This window comes from Ceratotherium simum, chromosome 2 (genome assembly GCF_057802395.1).
Source record: "Ceratotherium simum simum isolate JZ-2026a chromosome 2, ASM5780239v1, whole genome shotgun sequence".
NCBI classification, from domain to species: Eukaryota; Metazoa; Chordata; class Mammalia; order Perissodactyla; family Rhinocerotidae; genus Ceratotherium; species Ceratotherium simum.
In genome coordinates this window covers 10,439,012-10,459,640 of record NC_141901.1, presented here as the reverse complement: position 1 = coordinate 10,459,640, position 20,629 = coordinate 10,439,012, and the positions used below count along the sequence as shown (strand labels likewise).

The following is a 20,629-nucleotide window of genomic DNA, read 5'->3' as shown; positions in this document are numbered from 1 at the left end:
TCTGGCCCCCAAACAGCCCAGTGCACGCATGCAACTGCTCTCCCAGCTGGAGAGCTCATAGCACCACTGCAGCCCTGAGAGTGGGAGTGCAACTTGGCGCGACTAAGGAAACAGGTAACAGCAGCCCTGAACTCCCCTGTGATCGCTTCCCCATCCAGCGGGAGAGTCCTCAGGACACCACAATCCACAGGGAACAGCTCAGGCTGGGACCCAGTGGGGAGGCCCCACCCACCAAATACAAAGTCTGGTGGGACCTAGGAACAGACAGCAGTGGAGCTGCAAGCCCAGGCGAATGAGCTCCCGGCTGCCTTGAATGCCCAGAGTACTGCTGCCGCCCCAAATGGGGGAGCACGACTCAGCAGGACTGTGGGAGCAGGCAGCTGCAGCCCTGAGCCCCCGCGTTATCACTCTCTCGTTCAGTGGGAGAGTCTACAGTCCCAATGCAGTCCCAGGGAGTGGCTCGGATTCAGATTGAGTGGGGAGGCCCCACCCACCACACGCAAAAGCCAGTGTGACCTAGGAGTAGACAGCAGCAGACCTGCAGTCCAGGCAAAGAAACTTCCAGCTGCCACAAAGGCCCACAGTACCACTGCAGCCCCGAAGCGGGGAGCACAACTCAGCGAGACTGTGGAAACAGGCAGCAGCAGCCCTGAGGTCCCATGTGATCACTCTCTCATCTGGTGGAAGAGTCCACAGTTGCACCGCAGTCACAGGGAGTGACTCTGGCTCGGACCCAGTGGGGAGGTCCCGTCAACGTAGCATAATGGCTGTTGCAACCTAGGAGCACACAGCGGTTGAGCTGCAAGTCTGGGTGAACGAAACAAGTTCCCGGCTGCCACAAATGCCCACAGTACCGCTGCAGACCCAAAATGGGGAGCGTGTCTCAGCAGGACAGTGGGAGCAGGCAGCAGCAGCCCTGAGCCCCCACATGACTGCTTTCCCATTCAATGGGAGACCCCACAGGCCCCCTGCAACCCAAAGGAGTGGCCCAGACTCAGACAGGCACAGCTGACAGGGATCGCGGTGGTGGGCTCAGATTATACAACTACCACCCTACCCCCAGTGGTGGCAGGTGGAACCTGCAACCAGATACTATCACTAGGTGCCAGCACAAATCCACTCCATCAAATGGTGTAAAGAAATATATTAATACTCCAGACCAAAAGGAAAAAGACAAACACCCAGAAATCAATCCAAAAGGCACAGAAATCTACAATCTAATTGACAGAGAATTCAGAACAGCCATCATAAAAAAACTCAATGAGTTACAACAGAATTCAGAAAGACAGTTCAATGAAAGCAGGAACCAAATTAATGAACAGAGGGAATGCTTCACAAAAGAGATCAAAACTATAAAGAAAAAACAATCAGAAATGTTAGAGATGAAAAACACAATGGAGGAGAAAAATAAAAATCTGGAGTCCTTAAATAACAAAGCTGACATTATGGAGGATAGAATTAGCAATCTAGAGAATAGGAATACAGAAATGCTTCAGATGGATGAGGAGAGAGAACTAAGAAAAAAAGAAACGAAGAAATTCTCTGAGAAATATCTGACTCAATTAGGAAATGCAATATAAGGATTATAGGTATTCCAGAGGGAGAAGAGAGGGAAAAAGGAGCAGAGAGCTTGTTCAAAAAATAATAGCTGAGAACTTCCCAAACTGGGAGAAGGAGCTCCAATTACATGTAAATGAAACCAATAGAACTCCTAATTACATCAACATAAAAAGACCTTCTCCAAGGCATATATTAGTAAACCTGGCAAAAGTCAATGACAAAGCAAAAATATTAAGGGCAGCAAGGCAGAGGAAAATAATCTACAAAGGAACCCCTATCAGGCTTTCAGCAGATTTCTCAGCAGAAACTTTATAGGCTAGGACAAAGTGGAATAATGTATTCAAAATTCTGAAAGACAAAAATTTTCAGCCAAGAATACTACACCCAGCAAAAATACACTTCAGATATGATGGAGAAATAAAAACTTCCCCAGATAAACAAAAGCTGAGGGAGTTCATTGCCACAAGTCCCCCCTATAAGATTTGATCAAGAAGGCCCTCATACCTGAAAAAAAGAAAAGAAATAAAGGGTTTACAAAGCCTTGAGCAAGGAGACATATAGGCAGACAAAACCAGAAAAGTGCTACTTTCTATCAGAACAGATTAGCAAACACTTAATTATAACTCTAAAGATAAAGGGAAGGAAAACATCAAAAATAAATATTATCACTTCAGCTTAACCACAAATTAACAAGACATAATGGAATAAGTTGTGACAACAACAACTGAGAAGGGGAAGAGGGAAGAGATGAAACTGCTTAGACAAAGGGAATGAGAGGCGATCAGAGAATGGACTATCTCATCTATGAGATCTTTTATACAAACCGCACAGTAACCACAAAATAAAATCAAAACAAAGATACAAATGATAAATAAAGAGAACTGAGAAAACTATCATAGAGAGCCATCCATCTGAACTGGCAGTCCAAAATACACAGGATGAGAAACAAGGGAAATACACAACTGACAAACAAGCGATAAAATGGCAGCATTAAGCCCTTATATATCAATAATCACTGTAAATGTAAATGGACTGAATTCCCCTATCAAAAGACACAGAGTTGCTGGATGGATTAAAAAACAAGACCCAACAATTTGCTGCCTCCAGGAAACACACCTCAGCTCTAAAGACAAACAAAAGCTTAGAGTGAAGGGATGAAAGACAATACTCCAAGCTAATGGCAAACAAAAGAAAGCAGGCGTTGCCATACTTATATCAGACAAAACACACGTCAAGATAAAAAAGACAATGAGAGACAAAGAGGGGCAGTATATAATGATAAAAGTGACACTCCACCAAGAAGACATAACACTTATAAATATATATGCACCTCACACAGGAGCACCAAAGTACATAAAGCAACTATTAACTGACCTAAAAGGAGACATTAACAGAAACACAACAACAGTAGGGGAACTTAATATCCCACTGTCATCAATGGATAGATAACCAGACAGAAAGTCAACAAGGAAATAGTGGAACTAAACAAAAAATTAGACCAGATGGACTTAATAGATACATATAGAACACTCCTTCCAAAATCAGCAGAATACACATCCTTCTCAAGTGCACATGGAACATTCTCAAAGACAGACCATATGTTGGGAAATAAAGTAAGCATCAATAAATTTAACAAGATTGAAATCATAACAAGCATCTTTTCCAACCACAATGCTAAGAAACTAGAAACCAACCACAAGAAAAAAGCTGGGAAAGTGACAAACATGTGGAGACTAAAGAACATGCTATTGAACAACCAATGGATCACTGAAGAAATTAAAGGAGAAATCAAAGAATATCTAGAGACAAATGAAAATGAAAATATACCATACCAACTCATATGGGATGCAGCAAAAGCAATCCTAAGAGAGAAATTCACAGCAACACAGGCACACCTTGACAAACAGGAAAAATCACAAATAAGCAATCTTAAACGACACCTAACAGAATTAGAAAAAGAACAAACAAGGCCCAAAGTCAGCAGAAGGAGAGAAATAATAAAAATTAGAGCAGAAATAAATGAAATTGAAACTAAAAAAAAAAAAAGTAGAAAGGATAAATGAAACTAAGAGCTGGTTCTTTAAGAAGATAAACAAAACTGACAAATCTTTAGCCAGACTCACCAAGAAAAAAAGAGAGAAGGCTAAAATAAATAAAACCATAAATGACAGGAGAGAAATTATAACAGATACCACAGAAATACAAAGGATTATAAGAGAATACTATGAAAAACTATATGCCAACAAATTGGACACTCTAGAAGAAACAGATAAATTCTCGGGACTCATACAACCTCCCAAAACTGAATCCCAAAACTGAATCAAGAAGAAACAGAGAATCAGAATAGACCAATTACAAGTAAAGAGACTGAAATAGTAACCAAAAACCTCCCAAAAAGCAAAAGTCCAGGACCAGATAGCTTCTCTGGAGACTTCTACCAAACACTCAAAGAAGACTTAGTACCCATCCTCTGCAAACTATTCCAAAAAATTGAAGAAGACAGAACACTTCCTAACACATTTTACGAGGCCAACATCACCCTGATTCCAAAGCCAGAAAAGGACAACACAAACAAGGAAAAACACAAGCCAATATCGCTGATGAACATAGATGCAAAAATCCTCAACAAAATATTGGCAAACTGAATGCAGCAATACATCAAAAGGATCACACACCATGATCAAGTGGGATTTATACCAGGGACACAGGGATGGTTCAACATCTGCAAATAAATCAATGTGATACACCACATTAACAAAACGAGGAATAAAAACCACATGATCATCTCAATAGATGCTGAGAAAGCATTTGACAAGATCCACCATCCATTTCGGATAAAAACTCTCAACAAAATGGGTATAGAAGAAAAGTACCTCAACATAGTAACGGTCATATATGACAAACCCACAGACAACATCATACTCAATGGGGAAAAACTGAAAACCATCCCTCTGAGATCAGGAACAAGACAAGGATGCCCACTCTTGCCACTCTTATTGGAGGTTTTTGCCAGAGCAAATAGGCAAGAAAAAGGAATAAAAGGAATCCAAATAGGCAACAAAGATGTGAAACTCTCGCTGTTTGCAGACAACATGATTTTATATATAGAAAACCCTAAAGAATACATTGGAAAACGATTAGAAATAATCATCGATTACAGCCAAGTTGCAGGGTACAAAATCAACTTACATAAATCAGGTGCATTTCTATAGTCTAATAACTAACTAACAGAAAGAGAACTCAAGAATACAATCCCATGTACAATCGCAACAAAAAGAATAAAATATCTAGGAATAAATTTAACCAAGGAGGTGAAAGACCTATACAATGAAAACTATAAGACATTATTGAAAGAAACTGATAATGACATAAAGAAATGGAACGATATCCCATGCACGTGGATTGGAAGAATAAACATAGTTAAAATGTCCATACTACCTAAAGCAATCTACAGATTCAATGCAATCCCAATCAGAATCCCAATGACATCCTTCACGGAAATAGAACAAAGAATCCTAAAATTCATATGGGGCAACAAAAGACCCCAAACAGCTAAAGCAATTCTGAGAAAAAAGAACAAAGCTGGAGGCATTACAATCCCTGACTTCAAAATATATAAAAAGCTATAGTAATCAAAACAGCATGGTACTGGTACAGTAAGACACACAGATCAATGGAACAGAACTGAAAGCCCAGAAATAAAACCACACATCTACAGACAGCTAATCTTTGACAAAGGAGCTAAGAACACACAATGGAGAAAGGAACGTCTCTTCAATAAACCATGCTGGGAAAACTGGACAGCCACATGCAAAAGAATGAAAGTAGACCATTATCTTTTGCCAAACACAAAAATTAACTCAAAATGGATTAAAGACTTGAAGGTAAGCCGTGAAACCGTAAAACTCCTAGAAGAAAATATAGGCAGTACACTTTTTGACGTCGGTCTTAGAAAGATCTTTTTGAATACCACATCTACTTGGGCAAGGGAAACAAAAGAAAAAATAAACAAATGGGACTTCATCAGACTAAAGAGCTTCTGCAAGTCAAAGGAAACTATGAACAAAACGAAAAGACAACCCACCAACTGGGAGAAAATATTTGCAAATCTTATATCCGACAAAGGGGTTAATCTCCAAAATACATAAAGAACTCATACAACTCAACAACAAAAAAACAACAAACCCAATCAAAGAATGGGCAGAGGATATGAACAGACATTTTTCCAAAGAAGATATATGGATGGCCAACAGGCAGATGAAAAGATGTTCAACATCACTAATCATCAGGGAAATGCAAATCAAAACTACAATGAGATATCACCTTACACCTATTAGAGTGGCTATAATTACCAGGACAGAAAACAACAAATGTTGGAGAAGATGTGAAGAAAAGGGGAACCCTCATACACTATTGGTAGGAATGGAAACTGGTACAGTCACTATGGAAAACAGTATGGAGATTTCTCAAGAAATTAAAAATCAAAATACCATATGACCCAGCTATTCCACTACTGGGTATTTATCCAAAGAATATGAAATCAACAATTCAAAGAGACTTACGCACCCCTATGTTCATTGCAGCATTATTCACAATAGCCAAGACGTGGAAGCAACCCAAGTGCCCATCGACTGATGAACGGATAAAGATGTGGTATATATATACAATAGAATACTACTCAACCATAAAAAAAGACAAACTCGTCCCATTTGCAACAACATGGATGGAACTTGAGGGTATTATATTCAGTGAGATAAGCCAGACAGAGAAAGACAAACACCGTAGGATTTCACTCATATGCAGAAGATAAACAAATACATAAACAAATACAAAGAGAATAGATTAGTGGTTACCAGAGGGGAAGGGGATTGGGTGGTGGGCATAAGAGGTAAAGGGGCACATATATATGGTGACTGACAAATAATAATGTACAACTGAAATTTCACAATGTTATAAACTATTATGACACCAATAAAAAAAAAGAACAATTATAAAGTTCTCATTAGTAGTTTATTATCAATTCCATTTGGTAAATTAAGAAAGATCTGATATGCTGGATATAATGATCATCACACAAACACAAATAAGCCTGGGAAATGAGAGATATAATACATATATAATGCATATTTGTTGTTAGTGCAATGGAGTAGATCCTGACTTTTAGCAACCCTGAGTACAGCAGAAAGGAACCCTGCCTGGTTTTTTCACTCCATCCTCTCAGCTTCCTGAGCTATATTAGACAATGCTCTGCTGCTATTCACTGGGCTTTCACCACCAATTTTTTCAGAAGGGGGTGGCCAGGTCCTTTTTCCTAGTCTGTCTTACTCTGGAAGCTCCACTGAAACCTGCCCACCATGGGTGACCCTGCTGGTATTTGAAATGCTGGTGGCACAGCTTTCAGCATCACAGCACCATGCAGCTGTCACAGTATGACAACCGACAGATGGGTGGTATGGTTCCCTGACCAGGAAATAAACCTGGGAAGGGCGGTGGTGAGAGTGCCAAATCTTAACCACTAGACCACCAGGGCTATATAATGCATGTACCCTCGTGAAACTAAAATACTCTCTCTCATATGGTAATTCTCTAAGACTTCAGTTAAGCTAACAGAATTACCAATATGATTTAAATTGATAAATTCACTACTAGTTGTTATTTATGTTTTTTTGATCCGGCATGACATATATATATGTTTGTTTATATTTATATATACCTACATACATATCCAGATGTTGTCTATTAAGATTATTTCTAAGTAGCATGGTTTGTTCCAGGATTTTAAAAAATTTGGTAAGATTACAAGTTAAAAAGCCCTGCAGATCAACCAAAACATTCTAACTCCAAAATTATTGCTACTGTGTAAGTTTACATCTGAAAAGAAGTCCATTAAATATCAAAGTTTATCACCACAAAATAAAGTCTGCTAGAAGTCCTTAAATTACCCTTTTCAAATGGGACATAAGCAGTTAAAGAATGTTGCTAGAAGCCGCAGAACAAGTAGCTAAGTCTACAGTTTCTGTAAACCAGCCTGAGCAGGCAGCTGATGAGCAGTTTCCTTTTAATTAGAGTCGTTTCCTGATTAATTAGTCCCAAAACACTTAATGCAAGACTACACTGTGCCACTGGGACAAACAATGATTCTCCTCATGGTACTACTAAGTATCATCTTTTCCCTAGGATCAAGCTCAATCTATTTTCTGTTCAAATGGGAAAGAGTCTTTTCACAGTAGAAGAAGCTGGAAAAACTAAAGCTCAATATTGAGAGAGATACCATCAGCCCCAACAGAAAAAAAGAATATGTAATTATTTAGGGAAATTCCTTCAATCTTTAATTTAAGGTTCCGATATAGTTTTTACTGAGAAAATCTCGATTTTAAATAGCATGTAATATAAATCAATTTCCCTTTTGACTGCATGATCAGCTCTATAGGACTGAACAAGACAGAAATTTGTTTAAACATACCCAAATCATCCCTGCACACACTTGAGCTTTGAAACCCTTCAAAGTAAAGATCTGAGGTCCCTAGAAAGTAAAGCAAGAAAGCTACAGCGACTTCAATTAAATAATCTCTATGAAGAATGGAACCTTACTTAGAGTACCTAAGTACCAACCAGACAGATGGGTAGAAAAATTAAGATAAGCTTTCAATTAAAAACTGCCATTATACTTTTTCAAACAAGAACTGAAGATTTTTTAAAGACTTAAATGGAATTGTTCCTTTTCACATCATTTTTGCAGATATCAAGGTAAAAGCTTCATGATGCTGTCTTCAAAAGATTAGTCATCTCTTAAAAGATTAAGTAGTTTTCATAAACATGTCAGAGATCAGTCTCTTAAAGGGTAGAAGTGACTGAATTATTCTGACAGCAGTAACAAGTAAAGCCCTCTCTTATAGAAGAAAGTATGCATACCCAAAATATTCCAATCCAGGAACAAAAAAGTTTTGAGCAACTTTTACCTAGTCTATTCATCATTCATTAGGAATAAAAATGTTTGTATATAAAAAATTAAAGTCTATTCCGTGCTTAATAAGCATTACTAATAAAATAAATTGTGAATCTAGAAAAAGTAATGATTTAATATAGAGAAAAAAAGGAACCAAATGAGAATCATAATAAATTATTATGGTATAACTATTCTTTTAAAATTGGAATATATTGAATTAATTATAATACTTAGTTTGAAACATTATATGGAATGAATATATTAATTAAATCAGGGCCGGCCCTGTGGCTTGGTGGTTAAGTGCGTGCGCTGCAATGCTGGTGGCCCGGGTTCGGATCCCGGGTGCGCATCGAGGCACCACTTCTCCGTCCATCCTGAGGCCGAGTCCCACATACAGCAACTGGAGGGATGTGCAGCTATGACATACAACTATCTACTGGGGCTTTGGGGAAAAATAAAATAAATAAAATCTTTAAAAAAAAAAAAAAATCAAAAGCCAGTTTATGGAATAAAGCTTTAAAGTCTGAAAAAACTTTGCAGCATCCATAATAGCCCCAATATGGTATCTTCTTAAAGAAGCTCAAGAAATTTCACAAAAGAACTGAATTTTTCTGAGGCCTACAATAACCATACTCATTGGTCTTTCGGTTTTTCCATTTGTTTATTTTTTTCCATTTTATGGAAAAAGAAAGAACTAGGAGACGAGTTTGCAATAGGAGATATACTCCATGTCATATATCGGGGTCTTTGTGTGTGCATATTAACAATTACATACCTACTCCATAAGCTCGAAAGAAGTAATTATCTGTCTTACAATGAAAAGAACTGAATAAGTTAAAAAGACAACTTTTCAATGACTAGTCTTGCTCCTGATACCTAAGAGCTACTCATTAAATGTGATGAAAAAAGTGAGACTTCAATTAATCAGCTCTGGTCTATAACTTGAAGTGTTCTATAAAAAAATCCCAAATTCATAAATTCTAATCCAATTTTTCAATTACAGTATCATGGTCAACTAACCACTCTTTTGTTTTAATTGTGGAGCAATGACCTATAGAATTTAATGCATATAGTCACTCAACAAACATTCATTAAGGGCTAATGTCAGGCTCTGGGGATACAAAGTAGAAAATGACAGTAGAGGATGACACAGTCTACTGTCTTGTCAGTTTAAAAATCAACTAAAAGCCATGCAACTGAAAATCAGCTTAATCTGAGAAACTCACAAGGAACATGAAACCCAACAAATATAAAACAAAAAATAATGAAAACCACTTTTTTTTTCCCCCCCAAAGCCCCAGTGGATAGTTGTATGTCATAGCTGCACAGCCTTCTAGTTGCTGTATGTGGGACGCGGCCTCAGCATGGCCGGACAAGCGGTGCGTCGGTGCGTGCCCGGGATCCGAACCCGGGCCGCCAGCAGCGGAGCGCGGCACTTAACTGCTAAGCCACAGGGCCGGCCCCAAGAAAACCACTTTTCAGAGCTACATTATGGACAGTTAAGACAGGGAGACAGGTAATAAGGAGAATGGAAGATATGAAGGAGAGACAAAGAAAAATAAACTATAAAGAGACAGAAAAAGAGAAAGAGAAGATACTGAAAGATTCACGAAGTGATCACCCAAGAAGCTGCAAAATGGAACTGTTACCAAAATACGAGCAGATATGTAAAATATGTTGAGAAGGGTAGATTTTTGGTACCTGCCTCATAGGTTATCTGCTGTCTCTCTCTTTTTTATAGTTTTTTTTTTTTTTTTTTTGGTGAGGAAGATCAGCCTTGAGCTAACATCCAATGCCAATCCTCCTCTTTTGGCAGAGGCAGATTTGCCCTGGGCTAACATCTGTGCCCATCGTCCTCTACTTTATACGGGACGCCGCCACAGTATGGCTTGACAAGCAGTGCGTCAGTGCACGCCAGGATCCGAACCTATGAACCCTGGGCTGCCGAAGCAGAGCGGACGCACTTAACCACTATGCCACCTGGTCGGCCCCCTCTCCCTTTTTTTTTTAACCTTGACACTAATTAATGGTAAATATACCTAAACATAAATTTGAGTGGAAAAGTAAATCAAACCCAAAGCAAAATCCCTGGAGAAAACTCATCACACCATATTACCCAATAAAATATAAATATGCTCTAGAAAATATGTGCAGATAATGTCAATAAAGTTATTATGAAATTGGGATCCAGGAGTCACACTGTAATCCTAGACTCTTGAAAATCTGTGAGATTTAAGAAAAATATCACTGCTTTCCTCTTATCCTTAATTCTATAGCTATAAACATAGCTTTTATGCCACTACATGATCTACGCTTAACAATAACCCAAAAGTCTTCCCTCAAAACCGTGTACTCCTACTCTAATTCCATACTATGAAAATGAAAGTAACATTAGAAAATCATCTTTTCCTTAATGTACCTCAAAACTATTTACTATGTTTAAAGGATAACAAAAACAATATTTGTTACTAGAAACAGAACATTATCACTTAAGTACATGAAAATGATTAAGAATATATTTTTAAATTTGTACAGAAATATGTCAGTGCTGCAGGGAAATCTTTTAGTTCTCAGATTCACATATAATTGTAGTTTTTATACACGCAAGTGTCAATATAGATATGATAGAAAATGAAAGACCTCAGGGGATGAGGACCAAGAAAATCTGATAAAAATTATGCTGTGAAAAAATCGTAACAAGCAAAGGTATAATTATGTAGTAAGAAACACCACCCTTATTATGCAATAAAAGAGAAAATAAAAGGTACATTTTCTTAAAGAATCTCTTTCAATAATTCTTAGTTTCCTTTAATAAAGACCTTCTGGTATCTACATATTCAAGGCATTTACATTACAACACAGTGAGTACTCTTTATTCTCCTTGCTCACTTTACTTTTTGGTTAATAAATTTTAAAGAACTATAAATTTTTTGGAGAAATTTTTGTAAATTCTATGGCTACATCAGTAATGTACCAGTACAAGAGTCTGTGGCTTTTATAAATACCAATGATACAGACCAGCTGGAATAACCCCATTCTATCAAAAAGCTCATTTCCTACAACTAGACAAGGTGATGACAAAGAACAGAGTGGCCGTGTAATTAAGCAATGTCCTGCCTCTCAATGAAATCTAGTGTTGAGTGTTATTTGACTAACATACTACACTGAATTTTTAAAAAATAAACCATGTAAAGAAAAAGCAAACATCTACCTGGCTAAATGATTTACAGAGTTGAATTTAGTTGTGAAAACTTATCAAATAAAAAAATACAAAACTGATACCATAATTTGACTTTTCAATTAAATACCCACTAAATGTTATTCAATCGTAAGAAAATAATGATTTAAGCAGTTCCTCTTGAGAATGCCCAGTAATTATAATTATAGTATGTTCTACCAAAATAGAGTAAAAACTTTTCTTTAGCTACATGTTTTATTAAAAGCCATCTGCTACAATAATACACTGGAGAACAGAGAGAAGACAGGCTTTATTCTAAGTAGTACCAATAATCTGACAAGAATGAACACAGTGAAGCTTTTTCTGTCCATATAATGCTCAAGAAAGCAGAGAATTTGCAGTCTTAAAATAGACCACTCTGATGGTTGTTTTTATTCATTTTCCAAAAAAGATTTTTGGCAGCAACTACCAAAGTAATATTTGCAACTATTGCCCTTTCTGCTCCCGGATAGAGGTTTGAGCACATGCTTTCTGTAGTTGATAAAATTGGACTTCTTTGCAAGTTTATATTGTTTTATATTTAACCAAGAGATGGTATTTTTTTAGTGCAGTGATTTTTAAAATTACGTATCCATCCTAACACAGTACCTGGCACACAATACGTACTTAAACATTTACTGAACAGACACTATAATATTACTTGTTAAAATTCTACTACATCAACCCTAGGTGACCAATTAAATATTCTCTTGTGATGTTATTTTGATATGACATATTTTCTGAGGTTTTTCATTTCATATCTTTAACAGAGATTACTCTATACATTTACTATTGTATTACATTCTTCCCATTTAACAAGGGGACAAGCACTGATCCATGAATAGTAAATGCAATTGGCCAATTGCAGTGGGAAGGAGGGAAGGAAGGAGCACACTGGTTTCACTTTCTAAGGCTTCCCATATCCAAGCTAAGTCTACTAACTGGCAGTGAAATCACTACATAAGCTACTCCTATCCTGCACTCCCTCTCCTACCCTGCTCAGACATATGTTATTCCCACCTCAGACATCATCTTCCCTGTGAAGTCTTCCCTGGCTCACTCAAGCAGAGCTGTCACTACCTCTTTTGTATTCCACACACTTATTAAGATACCTATTCTAACGTGTATCATAATATACACGATCTATTCGTGTACAGGCCTGGCTTTCCCTAGGCTATGCTCCTCAAGGATGTGAACTATTTTCATCAACATAGCCCTAGAAACCATAAGAGATGCTCAATATAGAGTTACTGAATGAGTGCATTAATAAGTGAATGAGACTAATACCTGCCTTGAAGCTTGATTATATCAGACAGTCATTAGGAGTGGTTTTTAGAGAATATCATTTGACTATGATATAATTGAATATTCATAATCACTAAAATAATAATTCATATAATCACCACAAAGTTTTAGGATTCAAATATTCCATGATATTCACCAGCCAGAAAAAAAACAAAAAACAGAAAAAGACAAATCTGATACTTCATACTTCTACAAAGATTCCTTCTCAATTCCATCAGCTGTTATTCACATCATGTGCTTATGAAAACTATGTGACTGTAAGTTGTCTGACACATATATTAAAGTAGAAATATACACTGACATTAATATCCATTATTACTATTATCACATTCATGATGTAATGTCATGCTGGTAAAAATAGCAGAAGCTAACCTTGAATACTTACTATGTGCCAAGCACTATCATTTTATTTAATTCCCACAACAATCCCAAGAGGTACTACTACTATCTCTGCTTTACAAATGATGGAACTGAGGTTTGGAAAGTTGGGATAACTTCTTAAAATCCCAAATTAACATGTGGAGGGGTGAGACTCAAATCCAGGTCAGTCTAGCACTAGAACTTAAATCCTTTAAAAAGAAATTGTATGTGTGTGGGTGGGTGTGTGTGCACACATACATATATACACTTCTTGAAGAGAAGATTCACTTGGAAAAAAATAACTCAAGTGGTAGAGGGAAAAACTTATGATATGATTTATGAAAGCTTATCAACTAAAAGCTTGGTTTTTTTTTTTTTTTTGGTTTTTTTTTTGTGAGGAAGATTGGCCCTGGGCTAACATCCATGCCCATCTTCCTCTACTTTATATGGGACACTGCCACAGCACGGCTTGACAAGCAGTGTGCCAGTCCGTGCTCAAGATCTGAACCTGCAAACCCCGGGCCACTGCAGCGGAGCGCGCGAACTTAACCACTACGCCACCGGGCCGGCCCCTAAAAGCTCGTTTTGATTTTAACAAAATAAATGTTATAAATTAGATCACTTCTACAAAGAGCACAGAACTATAATCTTAATATTTGCTGTTATATAATTAGTAATCAGCAGGCTTGATGGATAACTATACCCCACGTGCCAAGTAATTACTGAAATTCCACATACAGTTCTGTAAAGCTACATAAAATCCAAGTTGCCCTAAAACAACCACAACCTCCCCTGTGTGAAATAGCTCGTAATATGTGAAAACGGGATCATTACTTAGTGGCTCCTCAAGCCAGCAATTAAGATTTAATCCTCAGTTCAGAAGCTGTAAATTGTTTGCTCGTTTCTGTAGGGGCAGCAGGGTCACAATCTATCACCCTTTCAGATCACCTCAAAATCATAAAGAATTCTAATTTAATACCAATAACAAGAATTCTCAATGAGAAGCAATAAAGAACTTAAGATTTCAGAAATATGCAGTGCAAGTCCGCCACTGATTCATCAACAGCGGTGTGCCCTCGGCCTCTGGTAGAAATCAGGTAGCAGCAGACTGTGGTTGAAGCCTCAAGTCCACTTCAGGACAGATGATGTAAAACCCATCTTAAAAGGGACGGCTTGCAGTTAGATACTTGAGAACTTTTCTAGTACTGATTCAGAAAGTACTGTTCAGAACTTTTCTATCACTTGGAAGGTTTAAACCTTCTGTTTATATTTAAACCAATATAAACAGAATAATTCCTAAAGTAAATTATAGCTTCATTTCTCTACAATGAATAGTATAGAGAAAACGGATAGCACTGGTTTTATTTCTTTAAGCTTTTCTTTATTACTCTTAATGATTAATGATGGGAAAGACACAAAGTTTTTCCTTTCAGAGGATCTTTAAAAGACAAAATGTAGGAATGCCCTATCCCTTTCACTTCTGTTTTAGAGTTTCCTCCTTTATGGGTTCAAATATTGACTCTGCTATGTAGTAACTGTGTCTCTTAATCTCTCTGGACCTCCTATTTCCTCGATGATAAAAATGGGAATTACGTCACTGCAGCTGTCAGGCTTACATGGAAAGGGCATGTGAAAGCACTAGACGTGTGCCCATCACACACTCCATTAATTCCCTCAGCAAGTATTTTCTTGAATCTGCTAGAGGGCAGTCCTAGCATTGAGTGCTAAGATTACATTAGCGAGCAAAATCCAGACACAATCCTTGCTCACTTAGAGTTTACAGTCCAGAGTGCCCCCGTGGGTCATACTGAATGTTCCACAGGACGTTTCACAACTCTGTGTCTTACGTATGGCATTGCCTCAGCCTAAACACACCCTCCTATTCTTTGCTCCCAGGCAGAGTTGGCTGCTCTAGTCGCTGTGCTCTCTTATCACTTTGTTCATACCTCTGTCACAGCACTTGACCATGTTATCACCATTTCTCTGCTTTCTTGACTGTCTCCCCCACTGGACTGTAAACTCCTCAAGGGTAGGGTTTAAGTGTTACTCTTCTTTATATCTCTAGTGCTTAGTATAGTGTCTAACACAGAAGTTACACCTTAATGTTTGATAAATTAAAGAATGAATTAGTGGCACAAGTAGATAACAGGGTGTACACATATCTTGCTTTTCTTCATTTCTCAAATGGATGTCCTGAAACCTGCACAGATCTCAAGAACCCACAGTAATCTCCATATTTCCTACAGTACTTTTCTGTGCCACTCATTTAATATTTAAGCATATATTACTTTATAATTTTCCTCATCCCCTATCACTAGAGGGTGCTTACCACGCATTAGGTATGCTTTGAGTACTTTATGTGAACTATCTTATTGAACCCTCACAACAATTCTGTAAGATACATATTATTAAGCCCATTTTACAAATGAAGGAACTGAGCCTGAGGATAGTTAAGGAACTTGCCCAAGTTCAGAAGCCAGTAAGCAGCAGATCTTGAACTTTGAACACAGGGTCTCCCTCCATAGTGAGCACCAACATTTCCTCCTAAAGTGGAGCTACCGTTTTTACCAAGGTACTTTGTGCCTGAAAGCTCCTTTTGATGCCAGCAGTGGAATCAATATAATTCTCCATAATTTAGATGTAACAGTTCTTCTGACTGGTCCTGCTTGGTCCTTGGCTCCAGATTAAGGTTATCTGCCTGCATCTCCTGTCCTGGTTCATCTTCACTTGAATCTAGTCCAGAGTTTTTCATCCTTTTTAAACCTTTGGTTCCTACAGTCATTTCCTATCAGTCAAAAAGATTTGTAAAGCTTTATTTTCTGTAGATTACATTCCAAACACAAGGCCAGAGAGTGTAACTGTTCTACACTTTAATCCCAGCCCTCTCCCTTGTTCAATATTACTCTCTAGCCTTGACCTACTAAGCCCAGCCATGTGATTTAATCCACATGCCCCACTGGCCATTGAAAAACTCTCTAGGCCAGTAAATTCTTAGTGGCTCCTACCTACTCCCTGCAAAAACAACAGAAGCTAGTACACCAGAACCAGCTGCTCAAATTAACCCACTGCTTATAGCTCTCCTCAACTAGATAAGATTCCTGGGAAAAAGACACTGCGTCATACTTTACCAGCTTTACCCACAACCTAACACAGTGTAAGGTTTATAGTTTAGGGGAAGGAAAAAAAAAAGAATAAATAAAGGATTATATGAATAAGTCAACAAACGACCTTGGGAGGGGCAAAATAAAGAGTAAAATAGTTGTGGTCCTTGCTCCCCTGGAGTTTAGAGTCTACTGGTGAAGGAGCTATTAACTAAAGCACACTATGACAGTCCCCTCCTCTGAGGCAATGGTAATATAATGGAGTCACAAAATCAAATATATGTGAGGAACAGACATTATTACAATGTATGAAGAGTAGAGAGTAAGTAATAAAAGAGTAGTTAAGTCTATGGCAAAACAGAAAGTACAAGTTTGAGCCAGACATACACTATTCTTTGTTGTACTGATGATTACACAAAGCATATTATAGGCTGGATCTAGCCTGCCGGCTGTACGCTGCGACATCTGAAAAGAATGCTTCAAAATGTGATTTGTTGCTTCAAATTCTGGACTAGCACACCACTACTGTAGAATTAAATGATAAACAGATAACTTTTTCATAGAAGCCAAATCTTAAGTAAGTTTTCTGTAAATACTTCATAGTCCTTCTTCCCTATGTAATCTGAGGTCTTTGGTAGCGTATTTATAAAGCAACTCTACTTGTTCAAGCTGAACCGTTTCATTAACTGACCTTGAAATCTTGCCATTCCCTTAACAAGATAGTAAAAATTAACTGGCCCAAAAGAAGACACTACCAGCTGCTGAACCATGACCAACAAGTACCAAATATGCAGGCACTTCTTACTGAAAATCCTCTGGGTGTTCATGTTCTTTCTACTGAGTGGCTGGTAAGCTCATATGTATTCACCATCAGAGTACACACATATACTCTTGGCTACAAGCACTTGCTGTCTCATTTCTACCCATAAGCATAGAGAAAGGACAAAATTACTTTTTAAAATATTGATATTCATCTTATCATCATCACCTTTGGCTACAAAGCAAGGAAGACAATGAAATTAAATATACATTATACTTCCTCCCATAGAAGTGTTATGACTTCAGAACTTGAATAAAGGCATGTGATCAGAGCCACACATTTCTATGTGGTTTGTATGAAAATGCTGTTTTTGATAAATTGCACTAACAATACAAATAACATTAAAAATTTTATGTTGTCATTGATTTATAAAGCAAATGTGGAAATATTTATTATACTATCTTAACTTATACATTGTTAGTCAGTTGTCAATTTCAAGTGGCAATTAATAAACATTTGCCATTCTAAAATATATAAACTACTAGGCTTACATACTTTTTCTAATAAATTATTCCACGACAAATCTCAACTATTGCCACTATTAACAGGCAGCTGTGGCAGAGAAAGGTAGGTATCTACTCAATATCTATTCTTTTTTGTTTATTAAAAAACCCATATTTCCGTGGGTGTAGGGGAACAGCAATGTATCCATCTTAAAAAAAAATATTTCCCAGCTTTCCGTGGAAATAGTAGCCATATATCAGAATTCTAGTCAAACAGATTAAGTGGAAGTTGCTTTTGGGGCTTAAGGGAAAGCTCTTTAAAAGGGTGACAGACTTGGTTCAGATATGCCAAAGAGAGGTCTAGCCTCAGTCCAGGCTCATGGGAGGTACCTCTAAACCCTTGGAATTTCCCAAATGATAGAAGTATCTTTGTTGTTCATGGTGGGCTCCTCCAACCACATCTGATAGTTTATGCTAATGAGGCAACTCATGGTGGGTCCCTAAACAGTTTATGCTAATAAGAGGATTCAGCATGGGGGCTGGCCAAGATAGAAAGACCAATCATGTGATTAGAGGGTAGGGGCACTGAGCTGGGTGATATCAGCCCAACCTCAGGGGAAGGGAGAAGAGAGGGCTAAAGATTGAGTTCAACCAGGTGGGCGATGATTCAATCTATGGCTATGTAATAAAACCCCAATAAAAACTCTGGACACCGAAGTTTAGCGAGCTTCCTGGGTTGGCGATTTTCCATGTACTACTACACATTGATGGTGGGAGGGTAACGTGTCCCTGAGGACAATGCAAACTTCATGTTTGGAATCCTTTCAGTCCCAGATTCTGCTCTACGTATCTCTTCCTTTGGCTGATTCTGATTTGTATTCTTAAAACTGTACAGGCATACCTCGTTTTATTGCTCTTCACTTTATTGTGCTTCGCAGATAAAGCACTTTTTACAAGACCCTCCACCAGCAAAAAGATTATGACTCACTAAAGGCGCAGGTGATGGTTAGGATTTTTTAGCAATAAAGTATTTTTTTGTGTGTGTGTGAGAAAGATCAGCCCTGAGCTAACATCCATGCCAATCTTCTTCTTTTTGCTGAGGAAGACTGGCCCTGAGCTAACATCTGTGCCGATCTTCCTCCACTTTATGTGGCATGCTGCCACAGCACAGCCTGACAAGCAGTGCGTCGGTGCGTGACCGGGATCCAAACCTGGGCCGCCAGCAGCAGAGTATGTGCACTTAACCGCAACGCCACAGGGCGGGCCCAAAGTATTTTTTAATTGAGGTAAGTACATTGGGTTTTTTAGACATAATGCAATTGCACACTTAATAGACTATAGTATAGTGTAAACATTACTTTTATAAGCACTGGGAAACCAAAAAATTCGTGTGCCTCGCTTGATTGCGATATTCACTTCACTGCACTGGTCTGGAACTGAATCCGCAATATCTCCAAGGTATGCCTGTAATCATAATACTTTGTTATACTCCTGAGAGAGTCTAGAGGGACCCAAAATTTGTAGCCAGCTGGTAATGAGTGAGAGTGGCTCTGGGGACCCCCAAACTTACAGCTGGTATCAGAAGTCCTGGGCAGACCTGGCAGTCTGTAGTACTTTTTCCTTAGCCTCAAGTTTGGCTGCCTTTGTCTTTCCTCTCTTCTGAATCCAATGCTGGACACACAGCAGTCATCTTGTGACAAGAGGGTGACAAACATATGCCAAGTATATCAGGCAGAGTTCAGTCAGGGAAACAGAACTTGCTCTAAGTATTTCAAAAAGGATTTAATGCAGGGACTTAGGTACTTAAACACGGGACAACCTGGAAGACCAAAAGACTAGGGAGACCCCTGCAGGCTTTTAGGTTTGCCACCACAGCTAAAGTACAGAGAATCTGGAAGTTGTTGTTGCCACTCAAGTTAGGAAACTGCAGGAAACAGGAACTATAAACCAAGGCAGGTAATTCAGAATGGAACGCCCAAAGACAGATGCAAAATCTCACAACTGCAAAGCCCAGGGATCTGCCCACCACTGCCAGAGAAGAAGAATATGGCTTTTGTCTCCCTCCAGTCTTCACTGGCAGAAAGTAATATAACGAGAATCATACAATATGAGTCTTATTTTTAATATGTTTGTTTAGCAGTTTATGAAACGACAATTTGGAAACTTTCAAAATCAGTTTTTTTATTCATAGTTCTAATCATTATCATATCTGAAAAAGACTTACAGAGATCCATAGACCCAAGTAGAGGTGCATCCTTTTTTTCAGTCCCTATCAATCATTTTGTTGAAATCTGGCTAGAAAATTATTGATTTTCTCAAAGTATTCTTATGAAAAAATCAGAAGTTGTATTTTTATATTTTTAATAATCAGTCCCAAATTCTCTGCAACTATTTATACAAGTTTTAAACATATTTGAAATTTCTAATTCCAGGTTTTTAAGTAAGAAGATGTTAAGAGTTTTATAATAACATATGCATCTAGTTTTCAGTGACAAAATCATATAGCGATGTTTACATTGCCAAATGTTTCAAATGTCCTTCTCTATAGCATGAGTTTATTTCCAAAAGCAGTTGCTTTGTCATCTACTATCATAACATTAATTCTTACTTGCAGGGACAGATTAATGTGTCTATTTTTTTTAAATATCTTGTTATGTAACATCCTGTGACAGAAATCTTTTTAAAGCACTCATCCATCTTATGAAGGTTAAAATCCACTTAATCTAGCACATGCAAACTGCAAGAAAATTGTAACATTCTGAAAATGAGTATGAGTGTGAGCACCACTGTCATTCCACTCCATGGTGTGCAAGTCCCTTCTCCTCTCAGGTAACTCCTGAACCACATGGACAAGTGGCCATTGGACCCAAGGACCTA

General features: G+C 38.0%; 1 protein-coding gene across 3 annotated transcripts in view; it reads right to left on the bottom strand.

Moving 5' to 3' along the window:
* RABGAP1L (RAB GTPase activating protein 1 like) overlaps positions 1 to 20,629 on the bottom strand; it is a 701,003-nt gene that overhangs the window by 479,796 nt on the left and 200,578 nt on the right. The window lies entirely within an intron of this gene.